The sequence below is a fragment of the Sciurus carolinensis genome, chromosome 2 (genome assembly GCF_902686445.1).
Source record: "Sciurus carolinensis chromosome 2, mSciCar1.2, whole genome shotgun sequence".
NCBI classification, from domain to species: domain Eukaryota; kingdom Metazoa; phylum Chordata; class Mammalia; order Rodentia; family Sciuridae; genus Sciurus; species Sciurus carolinensis.
The window spans coordinates 183000442-183024613 of NC_062214.1; positions in this window are offsets into that span (position 1 = coordinate 183000442).

Here is a 24172-nt window from a genome sequence, read left to right on the forward strand (position 1 = left end):
CAAGGCAGGGATGCCCTCTTTTACCACTTCTATTCAACTTCATCCTTGAAACAGTAGACAGAGCAATCGGATATGCCAAATAAATTAAAGGGATATGAATAGGAAAAGAAGAATTCAAGCTATCACTATTTGTCAATGACATGATTCTATATTTAGAGGTTATGAAAACCTTCACTAGAAAACTTGTAGAACTAATAAATGAATTCAGCAAAGTAGCAGGATATAAAATCAATACACATAAATCTAATGCATTTCTATTCATAAGTGATGAATCCTCTGAAAGAGAAATTAGAAAAACTACTCCATTCACAATAGCCTCAAAAATAAAAATACTTGGGAATTAATATAAAAAAAGAGGTGTAAAACCTCTACAATGAAAACTACAAAACACTTAAAGAAAGAAATTAACAAAAACCTTAGAAGATGGAAGGATTTCCCATGTTCTTGGATTGGCAGAATTAATATTGTCAAAATGGCCATTCTACCAAAGATGCTATACAGATTCAATGCAATTCCAATTAAAATTCCAATTACATTCCTCATAGAAATAGAGAAAGCAATAATGAAGTTCATCTGGAATAATAAGAGACCTCAAATAGCCAAAGCAATCCTGAGCAGAAAGAGTGATGCAGGAGATATCACAATACCAGACCTTAAACTGTACTACGGAGCAATTATAACAAAAAATGCATGGTATTGGCACCAAAATAGACAGCTGAACCAATGCTACAGAATAGAAGACACAGAGACAAACCCACATAAATACAGTTACCTTATACTAGACAAAAGAACCAAAAACATACAATGGAGAAAAGATAGCCTTTCCAACAAATGGTGCTGTCAAAACTGGAAATATATGTGTAGTAAAATGAAATTAAACCTGTCTTTCATAGTTGTACAAAACTCAACTCAAAATGGACCAAGGACCTAGGAATTAGACTAGAGACCCTTCACCAAATAAAAGAAAAAGTAGGCCCGAATCTTCATCATGTGGGCTTAGGATCAGAGTTCCTTAACAGGACTCCCATAGCACAAGAAATAAAAGCAAGAATCAACATCTGGGATAGATTCAAACTAGAAAGCTTTCTCTCAGCAAAGGAAACTATCAGTATTGTGAAGAAAGAGCCTACAGAGTGGGAGAATATCTTTGCCACTCATACTTCAGATAGAGTGCTAATTTCCAGAATATATAAAGAACTCAAAAAACTCTACACCAAGAATACAAATAATCCAATCAACAAATGGGCTAAAGAAATGAACAGATACTTCACAGAAGAAGATATACAAGCAATCAACAGATACATGAAAAAATGTTCAACATCTCTAGTAATAAGAGAAATGCAAATCAAAACTATCCTAAGGGCTGGGGATATAGCTCAGTTGGTGGAGTGTTTGCCTTGTGAGCACAAGGCCCTGGGTTCAATCCCCAGGACCAAAAAAAAAAAAAAAAAAAAAAAAAAGCTACCCTAAGATTCCATCTCATCTCACCCCGATTAGAATGGCGATTATCAAGAACACAAGCAACAATAATAGGTGTTGGCAAGTATGTGGGGAAAAAGGTACACTCATACATTGCTGGTGGGGTTGCAAATTAGTGCAGCCACTCTGGAAAGCAGTATGGAGATTCCTCAGAAAGCTTGGAATGGATCCACCATTTGACCAAGCTATCCCACTCCTTGGCCTATAACCAAAGGACTTAAAATAAGCATACTACAGAGATACAGCCACATCAATGTTCATTGCTGCTCAATTCACCATAGCCAGATTGTGGAACCAACCTAGATGTCCTTCAATTGATGAATGGATAAAGAAACTGGTATATATATACAATGGAATATTACTCAGCCATAAAGAATGATAAAATTATGGCATTTGCAGGCAAATGGATGAAATTGGAGAATATCATACTAAGTGAGATAAGCCAATCTCAAAAAACAAAGGACAAATGATCTCGCTGATAAGCAGATGAGGACATATAAAGGGGGGTAGGAGGGGTTAGCGTTAGGGTTAGGGTTAGGTTTAGGATTAGGATTAAGGAGGGTGGTAAGAATGGAGGAAGGAAGGACTGTATAGAGGGAAAAGAGGGGTGGGAGTGGTGGGGGGGAAGGGAAAAAAATAACAGAATGAATCAAACAACATTACCCTATGTAAATTTATGATTACACAAATGGTATGCCTTGACTCCATGTACAGAGAAACAACATGTATCCCATTTGTTTACAATAAAAAAAAAAGAAAAAGTAGGCCCAAATCTTCATCATGTGGTCTTAGGATCAGAGTTCCTTAATAAGACTCCCAAAGTGCAAGAAATCAAAGTAAGAATCAACAAATGGGATGGATTCAAACTAAACTCCTTTTTTCTCAGCAAATGATACAATCAATAATGTGAAAAGAGAGCCTACAGAGTGGGAGAAAATCTTTTCCACATGTACTTCAGATTGAGAACTAATCTACAAAATTTATAAAGAACATACGAAACTTTATACCAAAAATACAAAGAACCCAGTCAATAAATTGGCCAAGGAATTAGACAGACACTTTACAGAAGAAGATATACAGGGGATTAATAAATACATTAAAAAGTGTTCAACATCTCTAATAATTAGAGAAATGCAAATCAAAACAACTCTAAGATTTCATCTCACACCAATTAGAATGACTATTATAATTACAATTTATGCTATTTTCTAATTTATATTATGTGTCTGTATAATATACATACAAATAGATTTACATACAGATATTTATAAATACAGATAGAGACTTATTGTAAGGAATTAGCTCTCATGGTTATAGAGGCTGAGATGTCCTAGTGTCTGCCGTCAGCAGATGGAGACCCAGCAAAGTCAATGGTATCATTCCAGTTTAAATCTGAATGCCTAAGAATTAATCAATGAATGTGTAAATTTCAGTCCAAAAGTTGGCAGGCCTGAGACATGGGAAGGACTGATGTTTCAGTTTGTATCCAAAACCCAGAAAAGACTAGCAATTGAGCCCAAGCATTCAAGCAGGAGCAATTCTCTTCTATTCAGTCTTTGGTTTTATGCAGGCCTTCAACTGATGTGCACCCACATCAGGGAGGGTAATCTTTTCCCCCATTCTGCCAATTCAAATGTTAATTTGGTCCAGAAACACCTTTGCAGACCCAGAGTAATTCATAGCTAACCGTCTGAGCATCTGGTGGTCCTGTCAAGTCGATGCATAAAATAAACCATGACTCTGTGGGATTACAGATCGTCAAAATTTTGGAAGGACATGAATCTGAGTCTGAATCACATGTTCTTGGTGACGTAGTTTTCATGAAAAAGAAGACAGAGCAAAGTGGCAGTGGTCAAAGTTACACTATTCAGGGAAAACCAAAGGGGTAAGAAACGCTTGTGCTTGACTATGAAGCCAGATACAACCTGTGGAACTTCACTGTGTCCTAAAATCTGATCACTGCCATTCAAAGGGTCAGATGACCTTGTCCAACCCACCAGTATAATTACAATAGCCACTCCCACAGAAATTTGTCTTGGTCTTTCTTAAATACAGATATAGAGTGGGATCAAGCCTGTAGATAGAGAGAAAATCAGGCCTGGGGGATGTAATACCCTCAGCTGGATTCTGCTAGGTTTCCCCTACACTCACCTGCAAATCTAGCAACATCATCCTAACATGTAATCTACACATACCCTCTTCACCTTGCTCATTCCCCCTCCCCCTCCCTTTTTTTTTTTTTTTTTTTAACCTCAACAAATCTTAAGAGGTCTGCACCAGTCTTTTTGAAATCTGGCCATTCTCGCGAGAGAAGTAAGTGGTACCTTGATTTCCATGAGCCAGCCAATTCTTCACATGCTTTCTGAGCATGACAGGAAACAGATGTCAACATCTAACATGATGTTTCCTTTGGTTTAATTTGAGAAACTGACTACTGGATCAATCCCATAAAACCTACTTAAAGTGGTTCTCAAATTGTAATAAATTTAATTTAAAAAGAGCTTTGAATGCAGTTTAATGAGCACCCTTGATGTGATAGGTTTTGTAGTCTATTTCCTGTGACCAGCAATATCCAATAAACTCTCTGCCCTCTCTGGTTTCCTTATAGAGCTTTTACTTAGACAACTAGAGATTTTCTTTTTTTCGTTCTTACCCTTTTTTAAATTTCTTGGCAGCAGGAAGAGTCATATGCCCTAAGTACCAAGAGCTCAGCTTTGGTTTGTCATCTGTTGATGGTATCACGTCTCATTTTTTAAAAGAGAACATTGTACTAGTGCCCATAGGCCATAGAAATGTCAAAACTGCTGAAGAGTTTGATCCTTCTGATAGTTTGGTAAAGCTCTCTGAAAATCCCATGGATGTAACAGAAAAGCGGAAAGGGAGAAGAGAGAGAGAAGTAGTAGTAGCCGTATTCATTTCCCCTAAACCAATGTAGCAATCAACTTTGCAATTACTAAGATCCATTTCACTGGACATTATAACTGGGAATGAAATGAGTGAGAAAAGAGCTTCTCTAACGAAGGCTCAGGTCCCCACCCATTGTGTTATCATCACATTCCTCCAATTTCAGCATTCACTCACCAGCTTTGTAATTTGCAGCTTATTTTCTCACAGCTCGCCAAGCAGTTCCCATTCATTTACATTATTGCCGTTTAACACGCAGACAAAAAGAAATATGGTTTAAGATCTGATGGGCTTGGCACTTTTTTTTTTTTTTTTTTTTTTTGTCTAGTTGAGTTTGTTTTGCTGCTGAAAACAAATGTCTCTGGAGCTCCGTTTAATTTAGCATGTCAAACTGCTTCCTTTAAAGGCGATTTGGAAATGCTTTATATATATGATAGACGATAGAGGCAAAAAGCCCAGAGTGGGGAGTGATACTTCCATGAGGAAAAGTGGAAAGAGAAGAGGGACTGCCTCTTAGTTGGAGTCATGCTCCACTATTGGTAAATGAACAATTGTCCTAAAATGAAGGAAACCCGGGAGAGGGGCAGGAAGCATTTCATCAATATGAGCTAGAAAAGACATTCCTTATTTAGCATCTCTTCTTTTTATTTTCATTGATTTTAATAAAAGTTGTCAGTGGCAACTCACAGGGATGGAGTCCCGATAGACACTTGCTCTACCACTGAGCTATACCCCAGTCACTTGAATTGCTTTTTTAAATCTAAAATATCCTGACATTTGAAAACATGGAGATTTGAGAAGGGCTTGTGAATCTGAAATGACAGTAGCACCTAATATTGGTGCTATTTTAGTTCCTAAAGGGTTTTCCTGTGTATTATCTCATTTGAACTTCACCAAAGATTTCTGGACTGGGTATTATTCTTATTTTACCAGTAACAATGCTGAAACTCAAAGAAGCAGAGTGATTTTCCCAAAGGTGATGAAGTGTTTGAACTAAGGTTAGATCCCATGTCTTTGGGTTCCATATCCCAGCTGTATTTGCCAAGCACACAAGAGAAAATTTACTCAGCAAATAGACTCTCTTGCAAAGTTTAATCAAAACTCTGTTTATGTGATACAAGAAAAAGTAGAGAGAGGGAGAGAGTCAATAAGCTAAAAGGCAGTTTCCATAGTCACATAATAAATCTTTATATATGGATCTGCTTTCTCTGGCATTTGATAAGAATGGAGGTTCCTGAAGGTTTTTCCACATACAAGATATACCTGTGCATGTATTACAAAGGCTTAAATCAACTAAAACCCATCCACTCCCTAGCCCTAAACAAAATATAACAAAACCAAAAATACCTTCTTTACTACCAAGTTTAAGAGTTAGGAGTATCAATTACCAGCTAATTTTTTTTCTATTAAACTGAACTGCTGAAACTAATATCATATTAAGGTAGGGTGAGTCAAGCAATGTTTAAGAAACATCCCAAATGATGTTAGTTATATGGTGTCATGACAGTAATTCTTACAAAGAAACCCAGCTTCTTCTTTCCTGTGGGTCTTGTGATCCCATTATTTGCAGAGCCCCACCACCCGAATGTGACTCATTTCTTCTCTCCCTTGGACTGTTAAGCCAAGAGAGGAAGCCTTTCCTGACATGCAGGAGAGATTTCCAGAACTCCCCAGTGCCTCTAAATCTCTTATTTTGGCTGGAGGAAATTACCCAGCACAATCCTGAATATCAGATAGTAGTCTAAGGAGAAACTAAATGTCAGGGCTGAGGAAGCAGAAGGATGAGGGATAGATGTGATTGCCCAAAGCAGGGCAGAGACGAGCTCATTAATCTTTCATTTTACAGACACTCCTTTCTAAGACAGACAACAGGGACACAAATAAAAGACGTGAGCTTTGGGCAACCCATGGAACAAAATCTCCCCATACCCACCTAGCTGGAATGTGATGTGGCTCTGCTGATACCAGTATTTAAAGCATTCTGATGATCTTGATGGTGCCTTAAAGAACTCATTCAGAGAGTAAGGCTGAGCATTCCATAAATCCTTATGCAAAATATTTATTGCTGGGGGTCATCAGAGAGTATTGGTGTTTTTGTTTTTTAAACATATTGACCTTGCTTTAGCCCATGGCAAATAAGAATGACAGGAGAGTATATATTCTATGATTGCTGCTGGTTAATAAATCTGGACCTCAAGGTTTCAATGCCAAAATTGCTTTTTTATAGCCCATCTGCATGTAAATAAACAATTCCCCATGAACATAGTTTAGGTCACAATCAAATTTTTATCACTTTATTTATTTTATGTGATTGGTTCTGAGTAGTCAATTTTAATCCTGAATTTACAGGTAGAATTATTTATTTACATAGTTTTTAAGATGAGGTAATGGAGAAGACAGTATAGTTAGTAGTTGATGTCTAACGGAGAAGTACATGGAATACAAAACAGTGGTACAATGGGCTCATGTCTGTGGTTGACAAATGAATACAGGCACAACAACGGGGTCATGGAAGAATTGTACTGTCTGCCAGGGCATGAGGAAGACTTCTTGGAGAAGGATTAATGGTGATTCCGGAAACACCAAGGTTTTTCCATATGAGTAATTCAGTGGAAAATTTTTCCTGTAGAAGAAATAACATACAAATGCTACATACAAATTAAATATTCTGATAGGATACTTTACTTTGGACAAACTAACATACATTTAGCTCAGTTATATACAAATAATGAAAAATAGCTTCTTTGCTATCATAGTTGAAGGCATATAAACCACTTTCCCATATGGTGGTTCTTTGAGTGCATAAATGACCCAGAGGTCAGAATCTCTGCTGTGAGAATGGTGTGATTAATCATTTAGAATATCATATGAGAATACTGAACAACCAATATTGTTTAAATATATACTTACTTTAATTGGCTCCTCTGAACACACTGAAAATTTCTCTTCATAACAGTAATCCTGATAAGTGATAAAATTCTAAAATGATTTTTTTTGTTGTACTGGGAAACTTTTGAATTATGCTGCGGTGGTTCTGTTATTATTAATTTTCAAATATATTTCTCTCTCTTTTTTTCTTAAGGAAAAGTTTAGGTTTAGAAATTGTTTGCATAATACTCTGAAAAGGCAAAGACTGTCTTCCCCAACTTGACTCTCTTTCTGTGTATTGTGCTAGGCAACTTCTGGAGGTTTGCTTGTTGAATTGTATTTCAGGCTATAATCCTCTGTTTAATGGGATAGCTGATTAAATCACATGAATTATTTTCTAACTCTGCTGGAGAATCTTGTTTCATATGATCAGTTGTGATCATTAACTTTTATTAAACTTAGCAAAATTTATAACTTTCATTTCGAAATAAATTCTGTTTGCTAGCAGGGTACAAAGAACTCCTATGTATCTAATTCCAAGCTCTTTAAGATGATGAAGTCCTTACAAAACCCACAGTTGTAATGATCAAAACTAAGAAATTAACAAAGAAGAAATACAATTCAGCAATGAACAGAACTGTGCGACTTTAACAAGTTTGTATTTTTCTTGTCCAGAATTCAAAATGGAATCTCATATTACTTCTGTTTGTTCTGTCTCCTCCATCTCCATTAAACTTGAATGTTTCTTTGCCTTGCACAAATTTCATCCTTTTGAAGAGTGCTAGACAGTTACTGTGTAGAAAACCTTATTTTGATTTATCTGATGTTAACTTATGATTGAATTTGGATTTGCATTTTTGGCAAGATGACCACAGAGGTGTTATTCTCTCAATGGGTGCTATCAGAGAAGTACTGGATGCTGTCATAGTCAATCTCATGACCAATCTTGCTAACTTTGATCACCTGGAAGTCTGACTACATCAAACCAAGTTTTTGATCACTCTGCAGTGATATAGATCGACTGATTTTAGTTCCTAACTTTGCATAAATTTTAATTTGAGGTATGGTTGTGGTAGAGATAAGCGTGTGTGAATTGCGGCTGAAAGAGAGAAGATTTTTATCTTCTTCTGCATTTCCTGATTTAGTTTCTGGAAACCAAATCATATTCTGAAGTTCTACTAAGTTTTCTAAGAAAAAGAAAGTTTCCTTCCTCCTGAACAAAATCTGCTAAGCTAACAGGACTCTGTTCTCTACTATCTCTCCTTTACTGGGAAAGGAAAAGCATGACGGATCCTAGATCCTGAAGGAGCTTTTAACATACACTTGTACTCCTTCCATATTCAATCCCTTAGTAGGATAGCTCACCAATGGCTCTTTTGATGAGGAGAGAATGGCATGACCTCTTGTTGACTGTAACTTCTATTTTTTTGTTAAGATATTATACTTTCAGCTTATCTAAGTAGAAAAAAAATGACTATGCCGTTCTTAGTAAGGAAATGAAGGAGAGATGAAAACAAACAAATAAAGAAGATCTGCAGGAGAAATTACCAAGGAAGTTGAACTTCATATGTCTTCATGTGGAGACACAGTGAAACAAGGTTCATCCCCATCAAAATCAGGAACTGAACTGGAAATGGGAAGGAGCATGAACTTCATACAAATAGTGAGGAGCTCAAGGGGCACCCACATGCAGAAACTGAATGACCCATTTCAGTCCTCATGTAACACCTGTTCTGTTAAGGGACTAGAAGATGGCTTTCATGATCCTAAATAGAGCTGATGAGATTATTTTAGCAAGACATAACTATTGTATCCACTTCATCATCAAAAGTAAAGAATGCTGTTATATTATAATTCAAGTAGTGCATATTATCATGAAGTCAGAAAACACTAAGAAAAAATTGAACTTGCTACTAGAATCAATCATCATGTACAAATGACGAAAGATGGTAAGGGTGTGTTTGGAGCATTAAAGCATGACTATTTCTAATTTCTTCATTTTGGAATCAGAGGAGACAAACTTCATTTTTAGCTATTCTAGGATCCAGATGAGTTAGCAGGGAACTGTAAGCTCAGCACCACCATATTGGAAGAGAGCCAGTCACACATTCCCAAGGTCTGGTCCAGGGTGGAGGAACAGCTGAGGGCCTTGTGTTCCTCAACACGCACAGAGCAGCACGTGAGAGACTGAGTCCAAAGTGCTCTATTGATGGTCTCAGCTGTGCTCACTGTTCTCTGTCAGGCTCTGCCAGTCTCAGCATTTTATCTCAATATCTACCATGAATGTTCATTTGGCAACATGCATTCATAACTACTCTATATTCCATCTTTCTTGACAATCTCATTGTATTATTAACCTGTCTTTTTAAAAATGATGCCATAGAATTAAATTCATGAGCTGTTTTCCATGCTGCGCTTTCTAAGACATTTTAAAATAACAAAACATTCCTTGTAGTTATTTAATACTTCCAAAAAGACTACTTTTTTTTTTTAAAGCTATTTAATGATTAACCATTGAAAAGTTTAAAACTAGGAGTTTAGCTGTTCTGTGAAAACCTAACACCTTCTAAATCTGACTTCCATTTGAAAAACCAGGGGATCATTTAACTCTTACAACTATCCATTGCTTAGATGATCATATTGAATACCAAAGAGAAGTAAATAGATGGGACGAAAGGAATGTCTGTGGCTGGCTGTGTTGGTTCCTTCTCTGTAAAATGCACCTTTTTATTTAAATTAGTCAAATGGCAGGGCTTCCTCCCTAATGGGACTGTTTGGATTTGTGGTTTGGGAGTGTCACCTCCACTCTTTATCAGGTAATCATAATTAGGGTAAATGAACCAACCAGGGAAGTGGAGAATAAGTCAAAAAGCATACTGAATGGAAGAAAAAGACCTCCAACAAACAGACCACCAGGGCACAATTAGGAAGAAACATCCAGAGCTCAGAAACAGTCTGGGAAAACCGCTGGGCACCAGCAAAGTGACTACTGAATTATAGTTCATAGCAAGTTTGAACCCAGACTGTCTGGACTGTCTAACCAGCTCCATTTTAGTTATGTCCACTTCTGTTCTTCAGATTGCAAGCACTAGCATGTTTTTTTTTTTTTTTTCCCTTCTTGTTTTCTGCCAATTAAAACAGTCCAGGACCCATTTGAATTTCATTTATCTTCTTTTTGCTTGTTGCCTCTTTCTACTCCAACTGTGGAATTTTTTCACAATATTGGAATGTCCCTGCCTTAGGACACAAAGAATCCTCTGAATCCCTAACAGTACCAACACAGAGGCACTGTAGGATCCATAGTAGACTCAGATTATTGCTAAGGGCCCTTTTAAATTTCTGTTTTTACAGTTTCAATATTGTTGAAAGTCGTTTTCTTTGAGGAAGTTTCCTGGGAGAAATTTCTAGGCCAAGTCAGACTAAGACCTGAACTTTGATTAAATACAAGGGTATGGTCGTTTCTTTCCATTTTGGCAAGATCAATGCTAGGTTTATTTTCAAAACAGTAGGAAGGCAGAAGTGAGGGAATCAGTCAATTAATTTGAATGAGGCATGGAAATAGACTCTGGGATACTAAAAGCTGCAAGGAAATGGACAGGTACAAACAAATTCCAGATCAGTGACTGTTAGACAATTCTTTGATAATACATGCGTATTCTTAGTCCTCATTTCCCAGAGATTCTAATTCAATCAATCCAAGGTTAAGGTACAAAGATCTGCACTTTTTAGAGAACACACACACACACACACACACACACACACACACAGACACACATTTCATATCCCTTGCATCATTCCAAATTTATTTAGGCAAAAGCCAAAGGAAAATACTATTTCAAGTAATTGAACTATTCACAAATATTCAAGGGTAAGGTAGAACTGGATCCAGCTATTTAATATCATTTTAATACCATTTCTCTTCTTAAATATAGTTGACCAGAAACTTGTGTCTTCTGGATCTGCTTTTATACTTAGCTTCATTATCAGGAAAGCTTTGACTAGGAATGTTATTTATATGGTACTATAAAATCTGGCTTAAAGTATACTAGTTCAGCAACTCTTCGTGAAGATATTATTTCCAATGAGTTTAACAAATTTTTTATGATATAATTTTACTGAATTAATTTTTTGTGTTAATAAAATAAATGGATTGACTAGATTTGGGCCATAGAAACCTGAGTGGTGGACAGGAGAGTGGAATATGGCTAGCTATGAGTGACATGTTACCCACTGATCTTGGGGTAGAGTTTTCATACAAAAATCAAGTGGACTAAAGTGGAGGGTGGAAGGTGAGTTTGGATTTCTGAAGGGAAACCTGGCTGCCGTCCTCAGAAGAGGAAATAAAAATCTTAAGAAAGAGTAAGCATTTCCTGGCTATTCCATATGGATTCAGATAAGGTAAAAAGACTCCAGAACCTGAGGTCAGTGAATGTCGGTGGGGCCACCAACTTAGCAAGAGGAAAGCAAATTTGTGGAATAATGACTCCTTATTCTAAAGCGAGGATGTGTTCTCCTGACATGGAATTTAGTGTCTCTCTTGAAGAATGATGTACAAATTGATAGGAGTATGTTCAGCAGATACTGTTAAAACTGAATTCAACAAGATATTGTCACTACGAGGACAAAATTACTTTTTTGAGGGGTTTGGATGTAGAACTCAATGCAAGGATGTCGGTAACAAGATGTTAATGAATTTAGTTACAGAAAATGATTCCTTAAATCAATTAACTTATAAGCAGAACCTCCAAAAAAGATCAGAGGTTTATATTATTTTTTTAGTTTCAAAATAGATGTAAATTCAATATAGTGTTCAGGATAAGTTTGGAAAGGATATATCCATTAGGTTGGGATAAATAAAAATGGCCAATATAAGGAGCAATTAAAAATGGCTAGACATTGCTGTGAAAGGTAAGGAACTCATTATTTACTAGCCATTACTTGTATGTAGGTCATTGATATTCACCATATGTAGCATGATATTAAGCACTATATATTTTTTAATTTTATTTTTTATTGGAGCAAACTAGACAGAGTTTACCATTTAGCTATTTTTAAGGGTATGGTTCAGAGACATTAGATTTATATTGCTGTACAACCATCAGTATATCCATCTCCAGAACATGTTCATCATTCCTAACTGAAACTCTGAGCCCATAATAATAACTCTTCATTGGCTCCTAGTAATCACCATCTGATTTTCTGTCTCTATGAATTTGACTATTCCGGATATGGCATATAAATGCCATGTTCTTCCTTGTGTGTGGTACCTTTCACTTAGTACAATGTCATCAAGTTTCACCAAGGTATCATCAGAATTTCATCCTTCCACAAGACTTGAGTAATACAGCACTCCATTGTATATAGAGGCCACATTTTGTTTATCCATTTGTTCTTTGATGACATTTGTGTTTCCCGCCCCATCTTTTGGCTCTAGAGAATTATGCTGCTATGAATATGACTGTACCAGGCATTAGACATTTTTCAATTAAAAATTAAAGCCTATAAATTGCATAGTTTTTACCTGGTAAATATCTTTCTATTCATATAGATTATAATATCATTCTGGCATGAAATACCTTTTAACTTGTAAAAATATTTTACTTCCAAACAAGTGAAATCAATATAGGTAGAAATTCTAAAGAAATAAATTTTGGTAATTTTTGGACTGTAAGTAAGCATGAATAGTCTCTTAAATGCCTGCTGTGGAGATAACACCATGTCATATGCTATAATCTGAGTTCCCAGGTACTCAAAAGTGTAGGTAGTATCTAGAAAATAATATTCTATTTCATGGTTATATAATTTGTGTGTGTGTGTGCACGCATTGGGAAAACATACATTCCGCACATAAAACATGAGATAAGTTAGAATAATGCTTTGTTAAAAAAGCAAAAATAAAAAGTGAGTGTAAAGTATACGTTAAATAAAAAATAAGTACTAAGTGGACACTGAAAAAATTCAATGTCAGTTTATGAAAAACTGAAATTTGGGGGATTTGTTGTGTATTCAATGAACATTGATGTGGCTGTATCTCTGTAGTATGCTGATTTTAAGTCCTTTGGGTATAGGCCGAGGAGTGGGATAGCTGGGTCAAATGGTGGTTCCATTCCAAGCTTTCTGAGGAATCTCCACACTGCTTTCCAGAGTGGCTGCACTAATTTGCAACCCCACCAGCAATGTATGAGTGTTCCTTTTTCACCACATCCTCGCCAACACCTATTGTTGCTTGTGTTCTTGATAATCGCCATTCTAATTGGGGTGAGATGAAATCTTAGGGTAGTTTTGATTTGCATTTCCCTTATTACTAGGGATGTTGAACATTTTTTCATATATCTGTTGATTACTTGTACATCTTCTTCTGTGAAGTGTCTGTTCATTTCCTTAGCCCATTTGTTGATTGGATTATTTGTATTCTTCGTGTAGAGTTTTTTGAGTTCTTTATAGATTCTGGAAATTAGCGCTCTATCTGAGGTATGGTTGGCAAAAATATTCTCCCACTCTGTAGGCTCTCTCTTCACATTTCTGATAGTTTCCTTTGCTGAGAGAAAGCTTTTTAGTTTGAATCTATCCCAGTTGTTGATTCTTGCTTTTATTTCTTGTGCTATGGGAGTCCTGTTAAGGAAGTCTGATCCTAAGCCAACAAGTTGAAGATTTGGACCTACTTTTTCTTCTATGAGATGCAGAGTCTCTGGTCTGATTCCGAGGTCCTTGATCCATTTTGAGTTGAGTTTTGTGTAGGGTGAGAGATAGGGGTTTAATTTCATTCTATTGCATATGGTTTTCCAGTTTTCCCAGCACCATTTGTTGAAGAGGCTATCTTTTCTCCATTGCATATTTTTGGACCCTTTGTCTAGTATGAGAAAATTGTATTTATTTGGGTTTGTGTCCATGTCCTCTATTCTGTACCATTGATCTACCTGTCTATTTTGGTACCAATACCATGCCGTTTTTGTTACTATTGCTTTGTAGTAGAGTTGAAGATCTGGTATTGCAATACCCCCTGCTTCGCTCTTGCTACTGAGGATTGCTTTAGCTATTCTAGGTTTTTTATTCTTCCAGATGAATTTCATAATTGCTTGCTCTATTTCTTCAAGGTACATCATTGGGATTTTAATTGGAATTGCATTGAATCTGTATAGCACTTTAGGTAGTATAGCCATTTTGACAATATTAATTCTGCCTATCCAGGAACATGGGGGATCTTTCCATCTTCTAAGGTTTTCTTTAATTTCTTTCTTTAGTGTTCTGTAGTTCTCATTGTAGAGGTCTTTCACCTCTTTTGTGAGATTGATTCCCAAGTATTTTATTTTTTTCCGATGCTATTGTGAATGGGGTAGTTTTCCTAATTTCTCTTTCTGAAGATTCATCACTTATATGAGATAAGCAGGAAATAAACTCTTGGTAGGAAGAAAGGTATAAGGCAACTAAGGTCATATTTATACACAACAAGTCAAGAGAATGATAGGCCTTAATAAACTGAGCAGAGAGAATTATTGTTATTCTTTCAAATACACGTGCATAAAAGATGTGCTAAAGGAAGACAGACTGGGGTTCCAGTCAAGGGTTGAAGGAGGCAATAGAAATCTTTCCTTGTTGTATTGGGGGCTGATGTCAGGTTTCCCTTTCAGACAGAATTAGCTTAAAGGGAGTAGAATGATTTTCACATTGAATCCTTTCAGCAAGTCCACCTGGTTTTCTAGCAGATTGTCAGTCTCAAATCCCTCATGTCACACTCCACCTGTTAGCGCTGCATTCATGGGATCTACAGGAGGCTGAGTGAGTCTTGCTAGAGCAGTATTAGTATTGTTTTCTATTTCACAACTGTTTTTGCTGACACCCAAACTCAGGATGAATCATAAAACTCAGCTCAAAATACTGGAATTTTTTCCTCCACCAAAAAAAAAAAAAAAAAAAAAGAGAGAGAAAGAAATAGATACTAGAGAGTACTCATAGATGTCCTCAAAGAATGTAATTTCAGAAAGTTTGTTGTTGGATATGTCAATGATGTTAGGTCATCTCCTACAGATAATCTATGGTGAAAATGTCTTTATTATTTCAAACAATTTTCTATCTTACATAGCAAGAACCAACATGGTTAAGAAGTAAGAAGCACAATATTTATTTATTTATATGTATATTATGGTGCTGAGGTGGAACCCAGGTTCTCATGCTTGCTAGGCAAGCACTCCACCACTGAGCTACATCCCCATCTCCAGGATATTTTAATAGAAAATAAAACAGAACTGGCTCTAGTCATGTTTTTGTGATTAATTAGACAAGTTATTTTCAGTGACTCATTCTCCTTTATTTTCTTGAGTCTAATCTGAGAGCGGTTTTAATTTTCCAAGTTACATCACTCCTGAGAGATCAAGCTGTGCTATGAGATGAACCGCAACTCAGTGACTGCTCACAGAGAACGTGTATTTCCTACTTATGGAAAGGCCTCAGAGGATCTGTGTGATTGTCCACGTAGCTTTGGTATAATCCGTGGCATTTCAGATTGCTTGATTCATGATTCTGAAGTGGTGGAAAATTTATCAACGGGTCACATACCAGCTCTAAGATGTTTCTGCTGATAATGGCATCTGTCATTCTTTTCCTGCGGCATTTAATTCACTAAAAAGTCCCATGATCACACCTAAAGTTACAAGGTCAGGGAAGTATAAGCTAATCTTTCTCTGCCTTAGATGGGAAGAGACCTGCAAATAATATGAATTCTGGTAAGCCTACACCACCAGTTAGCTTTAGAAGAAAAATTTTAAAATGTCAGCTCCTAATATCAGAAGACCATATGTTCACCATGTTATACTTGAGAAAATTTGAGTTGTCTGGAGCATTGCATAGAGATGTCTCGATGTATGAAATCAGCATTCCTTAATTACTTTCCCATGAGAGATAGGAATCAGCAAAATGTGAAACTGCATGGATATGGACTTCACAGGAAGCTTCCACACTGCTGTAATTCCAGCATAGCTTTAGATACATAGAAAATGCTTAATAAAGTTTCATGGATGGATTGATAATGTATGTTATTAGAATGAAAAATCACCCAAAATTTAAAATTGCTAAATTAGACTTAAGAAATAAGTATTTCAAAATTGTTCAGGAGAAAAGTCAACAGTCTTTTAAAAAACTTATTTTTTTAAAAGCATAAAATTAAGGGCAGGAAAGTTTAAACATTTTTAGAGTTTATGGCTAAGACATAAAAGGATTTGGAGTTTATGTGTGAAGTATATTGAAACTGAGGATGTAGAACCCTTTTTTCCTAGATTTTTTGACCCTTTTCTTCTTCTCTATTCTCATAACTGTACCCATCAAAATGTATCCCAGATTATTAAATTTTATTAAACTTTTCTAGATTATGGAGTACTTTGAAACTCCATTCGATTTTTAACATATTAACTTCATATGTAGGTACTGCAAGATCAAAGCAGATAATTAAAGAGACACAGTATGATTTCATCCATTCACTTAATCTCAATTAAAGCCATTATAATTGAGTCAATGAGTATTTTTTAAAATGATATATTGTTTCAGATTCTGAAGTTTATGAACCTACATTTTTCAAAACACAGGTGTGAAATACTTGAAAATGCAAAATATTGATGATAAAACTTAAGCATGAGCTATAGAATGCAAAAGACCTATTAATGGTCTTGCTTTTAAATTTTTAGTTAAAGGCAGGATTGTGAAGCATTTTCAAAACACGTTTCATGCAACATTTTGGAAAATGGTTTATAACAAAAGGGTTTAATGGTCTAGAAAGCCTTAGGTGCATATGGAGGCAAATCGTAAGGTACAATACCGTATCAAGGTCAAGAACGCATAAGTGTCCTTCTCATTTGGCTTTAACTTGAACTTAGATGCCGTAGGTGCTGTATATCATGTATATGTGGAATGTTTCTCAGAACTAATGTTTGATAGATAGCCGAGGGAAGCTATCCCTCTTCTTGTGTAGAAGAGGACACTTTGGAGCTGTGTTAGTCAACTTTTTGTCTTTGTAGTCAAAGTACCTGACAAGAACAACTTAGAGGAGGAAAAGATTTATTTTTGGTTTATAGTTTCAGAGTCTTCAGGCCATGGTCTGTTGCCTCTAAGAAAGAACCATCATGGCAGAATAACATGGTGGAGGAAAACTTTTGAACTTGTGTGAGCCTGGCAGAGAGTGAGAGGAGGTGGGGAAACATGAGGATCCAGGGACAGATAGAGTCCACGGGCATACCCGTGTCCTACTCCCTCCAGATATGCCCCGCCTGCCTATAGTTGCCATCCAAGGATCCATTCATCTAGCAGTGATCAAGCTGGCAAATGGATTAATCCACTGGTTAGGTCAGAGCTCCAAATACTGCTTACACATCTCACCTCTGAACCTTGCTGCATTGGAGATCATACTTTTAAGGCATGAGCTTTTGGGAGGACATTTCGATCTAAACCATAATGAGAGCCAAAAGGCTTGAATTAAAATCTTGCCAGTTAAATCTGTTTTTTGGAGTTTCTCAAGTTGCAAGATAGGAGTGCTGACAAAACAGTGTCTGTTTCTTAAAGTTCTTGTGAATATATTCATTAATTAATGTATAAATATTATTGGAATAGAGCCTATCAAATATGAGGAGTCCCTGATGAATTCTAGCTGTTATCATAATTTTGTGATTTTGGCTTTGACCTTTGAAGTCACCTCAAATTAACTCATTTGTTCTTACTCTGTTTCTCTTACCCCACGTGTAGACCTGTGAATTTATGTATGTGCATTGGCATACATGCATAGACATTTCTACATAGCTCCTTATTCAACTATCTATCTTAATAAACCTCATATATGGGAGTCCTGTTAAGGAAATCTGATCCTAAGCCAACAAGTTGAAGATTTGGACCTACTTTTTCTTCTATAAGATGCAGGGTCTCTGGTCTGATTCCGAGGTCCTTGATCCATTTTGAGTTGAGTTTTGTGTAGGGTGAGAGATAGGGGTTTAATTTCATTCTATTGCATATAGTTTTCCAGTTTTCCCAGCACCATTTGTTGAAGAGGCTATCTTTTCTCCATTGCATATTGTTGGAACCTTTGTCTAGTATGAGAAAGTTGTATTTATTTGGGTTTGTGTCCATGTCCTCTATTCTGTACCATTGATCTACCTGTCTATTTTGGTACCAATACCATGCCGTTTTTGTTACTATTGCTTTGTAGTAGAGTTGAAGATCTGGTATTGCAATACCCCCTGCTTCGCTCTTGCTACTGAGGATTGCTTTAGCTATTCTGGGTTTTTTATTCTTCCAGATGAATTTCATAATTGCTTGCTCTATTTCTGCAAGGTACATCATTGGGATTTTAATTGGAATTGCATTGAATCTGTATAGCACTTTAGGTAGTATAGCCATTTTGACAATATTAACAGGACTCCCATAGCACAAGAAATAAAAGCAAGAATCAACAACTGGGATAGATTCAAACTAAAAAGCTTTCTCTCAGCAAAGGAAACTATCAGAAATGTGAAGAGAGAGCCTACAGAGTGGGAGAATATCTTTGCCAACCATACCTCAGATAGAGTGCTAATTTCCAGAATCTATAAAGAACTCAAAAAACTCTACACGAAGAATACAAATAATCCAATAAACAAATGGGCTAAGGAAATGAACAGACACTTCACAGAAGAAGATGTACAAGTAATCACCAGATATATGAAAAAATGTTCAACATCCCTAGTAATAAGGGAAATGCAAATCAAAACTACCCTAAGATTTCATCTCACCCCAATTAGAATGGCGATTATCAAGAATACAAGCAACAATAGGTGTTGGCGAGGATGTGGTGAAAAAGGAACACTCATACATTGCTGGTGGGGTTGCAAACTAGTGCAGCCACTCTGGAAAGCAGTGTGGAGATTCCTCAGAAAGCTTGGAATGGAAACACCATTTGACCCAGCTATCCCACTCCTTGGCCTATACCCAAAGGACTTAAAATCACCATACTACAGAGATACAGCCACATCAATGTTCATTGCTGCTCAACTCACCATAGCCAGATTGTGGAACCAACCTAGATGCCCTTCAGTTGATGAATGGATAAAGAAACTGTGGCATATTTATACAATGGAATATTACTCCGCAATGAAGAATGATAAAATTATGGCATTTGTAGGCAAATGGTCGAAATTGGAGAATATCATGCTAAGTGAGATAAGCCAATCTCAAAAAACTAAAGGACAAATGATCTCGCTGATAAGCGGATGAGGACATATAATGGGGGGTGGGACGGGCTAGCATTAGGTTTAGGGTTAGGTTTAGAGTTAGGCTAAGGAGAGCGGTAAGAATGAAGGAAAGAAGGACTGTGTAGAGGGAAAAGAGGGGTGGGAGGGGTGGGAGGGGTGGGGGGGAGGGGAAAAATAAAATAAACATCATTACCCTATGTAAACGTAAAAAAATAAAAAAAATTAAAAAAAAATAAATTCAGCTCAACATAAAAAAAAAAAAAAATTTAAGTATGGAACATGTTATCAAACAAATCACCTTCGTTGATTCATATTGAAAAATTTTTTATTGTGCCCACATGTGGGAGGCAGTGATTAAAGGCTATGCTTGAGCCCACAGTATCCAGTGTGCTGACCCAGAAAATGCCTGTGGCTGATGGAATCTTGCAGGCCTATTATCAACTTCCATCAACGGAAGTGATATCAAAGTGTTATTTATGGTCAAATATCAGAGGTCTACATCCAGCTTTGAATAATGTCCCCTGTTCTGATGGTCACTTGGGTGAGCCCCTGCAGGCTTCCTTTTCTTATCAGATTGAACTCCACAACCTCAGTTGATAAGGCAAGGAAGTTCACCTGCCTTTCCCTAAAGCAATCACCTTAACCATTCTAGGGTTTGTGCCTAGTACCTGTGAGGCTATAATATGTAAATTTAATTTCTGAAGAGAAAACATACATTAGTATTCAGTTAAGTACACAGAAGAAGACTTGACTTTTCTCTTTGTTACTTTATTGAGACTCCGCTCCCATTTATGCCCTTGAATTCTAAAAACACTCATTGAAGTAAATGTCCTTGCCTGAGCTACTTCAAATTTGTTTTCCTTACATGATACCTACCTTAGGTGTCACTGACATGTAGGAAGACTAATGCTCAATTGTTTTTAATTTTTATATTCTCTTAATGAAATATAAGTTTATGTAGTAAAAATATGATGTAAAAATATAAATGTGTAAAAAAAAATAAAAATAAACCTCATATATGACATATAGCAAAATATTTCCAATAAAAACCCTAAGTCAAACAAAACTAGTCCTATTCCTTCAGTTCAAAATGTAGTTTTTGGAGAAATGTTAACAATATTTTACTAAACAAAATCATACCCTTTTTGCCAGAAACTTGGTGACATGATTTTATAAAAAATAAGTTGACTTCAACTCAACACAATTATTTCCAGTTTGCTCCATGGAACTCCTTAAATATTTTGGTAGGATTCAAAAATGAATTTCTGTTTGGACACTTGTGTTCTTATAGAGAGTAGAATAGTTGCATTCAGAGGTTGGAAAGTTGCAGGGAAGGCAGAAAGTGGTTAATGGTTACAAAATCACAGAACAGATAAGTGTTTTTGTAGCACAGTAGAGTAAACATAATTCACAATAATTCATTGCCTATATAAAATAGCTAGAAGAGAAGATTTTGAATGTTTTACCACAAAGAAATGATCAGGTTTGAGGCAATAGATATGTGACTAGTGCTGACTCAATTATATACATTGGACGTGTGTATGAGATATGTATAATTATGCATCATAAATATGTATAACTCATAACTAACTCATAAATATGTATAATTATGCATCAATTAAACATAAAATAAATGTTCAAAAATGTATATGTATGAATCAAGGGAAAGTTATTTGAAACTACACTAAAAATTGCAAACCGTATTGAATCTTCTGTTATTTTTCTCTAACCTCTCATGGAATTTGAGTCTGAATCATTGTCTATTTGTAGGTTTTTTATGTAGGTTTGTTAAAGTAGTATCTGAAACTCATTTTCATAGTCTGAGATGAAAATATTATCAGAATTAGTGGAAACATGTGATGTCATTAAATTTTATTAATAAAGATTGTCTAAAAATAGTTTATGTTCTCGATTTTCTACTTTTGAGTTCTTCTGTAGCATGATGAAAAAACTGTATTGTCAGAAAGCATATTGAAATTATTTTGTATTTTTGTGTTTCTTGTATTAAAACTTATTTAGTGTTTCCAGAGATTTCTATTTGTTCTAATTAGTCATACATGACAGCAGAATGCTTTTTGACACACTGTACACAAATGGACCACAATTTTTCATTCCTCTGGCTGTACAAGATGCTGAGTCACACCAGTCATGCATCATGCATGTATATAGGGTAAGAATGTCCACCATCCTTTCCAACTCCCACACCCCCTCTCCTCACCTCATTCCCCTCTGCCCAATCCAAAGCTCCTTCATTCTTCCCTAGGATCCCCCCACCCCATTATGGATCAGCATCCACTTATCAGAAAAAACATTTGGCCTTTGTTTTTTGGAGATTGGCTTATTTCTCTTAGCATAGTATTCTCCAGCTCCATCCATTTACTGACAAATGCCATCATTTCATTCTTTAAGGCTGAGTAATATTTTGTTGTGTATAACCACCACATTTTCTTTATCCATTCATCTGTTGAAAGGTGTCTAGATTGGTTCCATAGTTTATTGTGAACTGAGCTGTTATAAACATTGATGTAGCTGCATCACTGTAGTATGCTGATTTTAAGTCCTTTGGGTATAAACTGAGGAGTGGGATAGCTGGCTCAAATGGTGGTTCCATTCCATGCTTTCTGAGTACCCTCCACACTGCTTTCCAGAGTGGTTGCACTAATTTGCAACCCCATCAGCAATGTATGAGTGTACCTTTTTCCCACAAATCATTTGGAAAAATAAGAGACCCAGAATAGCCAAAGCAATCCATAGCAAGAAGAGTGGAGCAGGAGGCATCACAATACAGACCTTACACTCTACTCCAGAGCAGTAGTGTCCAGAGATTCAAATCACCTTTTCTTTGTAGCTTTTTACTGATGCTCATCTTTTCATCTTCCTCACATAGCCTGTTTCTCCTGTCTGATGTTGATCAACATGGTCTTCAAGGTCTTTTTACAAAGCACAAAGAAATTGTATGCCTCTACATACATGTAGATTCTAAATCAGGAGCAGACTTTGCCATTCTTTGGTGCTATCCTATCCAAGGTCATTATTGTGTACCATGGAAATCAAGCCTAAGGACACTTGAATCAAGATGTGTGGCTTCACATTCTGGTTTTGCTGTTTACCAGCTGTGTATTCTTGGACAACATGGCCCCTTGTGTCAGCTTGGTTACGGCTTCATAGGGTAAGCCATATAAGGAGTCACTAGGGTAATCTCTGAGTTTACACATTTAAAAAGCACAGAAGGGTACCAAACAGAAAGCACATCATAGGTGTTTGATAAAGAAGAATAGGGAAGGAATTATTTTCAAACTCTGCTTATTCATTAATAAGTATAGTTCACTTTGGAACCTTTGACAGTCCACATGGTTCTTAGTGGTTTATACCCACATTGATTTAATGTCATTTTTCTCTTTCTTGTATCACTCACATGTAAGGCTGTTCTTTTATTGATTTATCTTTTAACTGGGTTTTAATCCAATGTTCACTTATATCTCTGTTTTAATTGTCCTATGAAACTTGTCAGAATTTCTTTTGATGATCTTCCCCATTTATTCAAAACTTGCTCATTATAGTTAAATCATCTGATGATTTTATTATGTCTTCCAATAGAGTCAGTTTGAATAGTTACAATCTGAAATGCTATCTTTCATCAGAAATTGCTTTCTTGTTATTCATTTTTTATTATAATTCTTCAGTATAACAGGACTTTATATTGCTTTTGAGAAAAAAAATTATTTGGTATGAATGTGAGTTTTAATTAGGATAGTAAATGAAACTTTAAAAATATTGTTATTAAAATGTTTTTTATTAGCTTTAGAGACATTGTATGATACTCTGGAGAGCCAGAGAGACATCTCCTTCTTGAGCTCTGGACCCTTTAAAATCACACTTGTAAAGAGAAATCACACAAGTCTTTTCAGGGTAGAATGACTGCCTTATGATTTTGCATCTAGTAAAACCAATGGAAGAAACAAGAAATCTGGTTTCTTTATTTCTAGTACACTCAATAAAACTATTATTGCAGATAATTGCCATATTTAGTTTCAGTAACAAGAATAACACCTTTATTTGCATAATGAATAAAAATGAAGGGTTAAGAGAGAGTAATCAATAAATAAATCTTTGTCTTAACTGAATTTTTACCTTCCTAGGTTTTAAGGTAAAACATAGTGCTCTTGTAACTTATCTGATGGCTCCCTTTGATTCTAGTAAAATAGCAGAACACTTTGTCTTAATTACTTTTACTGACCATTTTGAGTCCCACCTTAGAGATCTGAAGACTTTATATACCTTAAATAATAATTGGCATCATGAATCACTTTTCTCTCCAAGTCAATAGAAGACGCATCTATGCAATGTGTTGAGGGAAAAACAAAACCCCAAATCAAAACTCCAAGTCACTCGGTCTTCAGGATAGAACAGCTTTGAGTATTATTTCCTTGACTACTTCAGTTGAAAAATGTTGACCCAAAAGGAGTTTTAGCAAGCCCTGAATAAAAATTTAAGCCTTTTTAAAAACAGGTTTTATTCTCTGGAGTTTTAGTAATGAAACAAGCCTCATTCCTGGAAAATATTGTCAGAACTGTGGTCTGGAAATGATGTGCAGTGAATAGTCTGTGTAATATGCGAGTCAGTCTGGGAAGTATTGATTTAATAATGAATGATTGGTTGCTTTTGCAAATTTGGTTGGAGGTTCGGCAGTGCTAATTGTGGTACATTCTCTCTGTTCA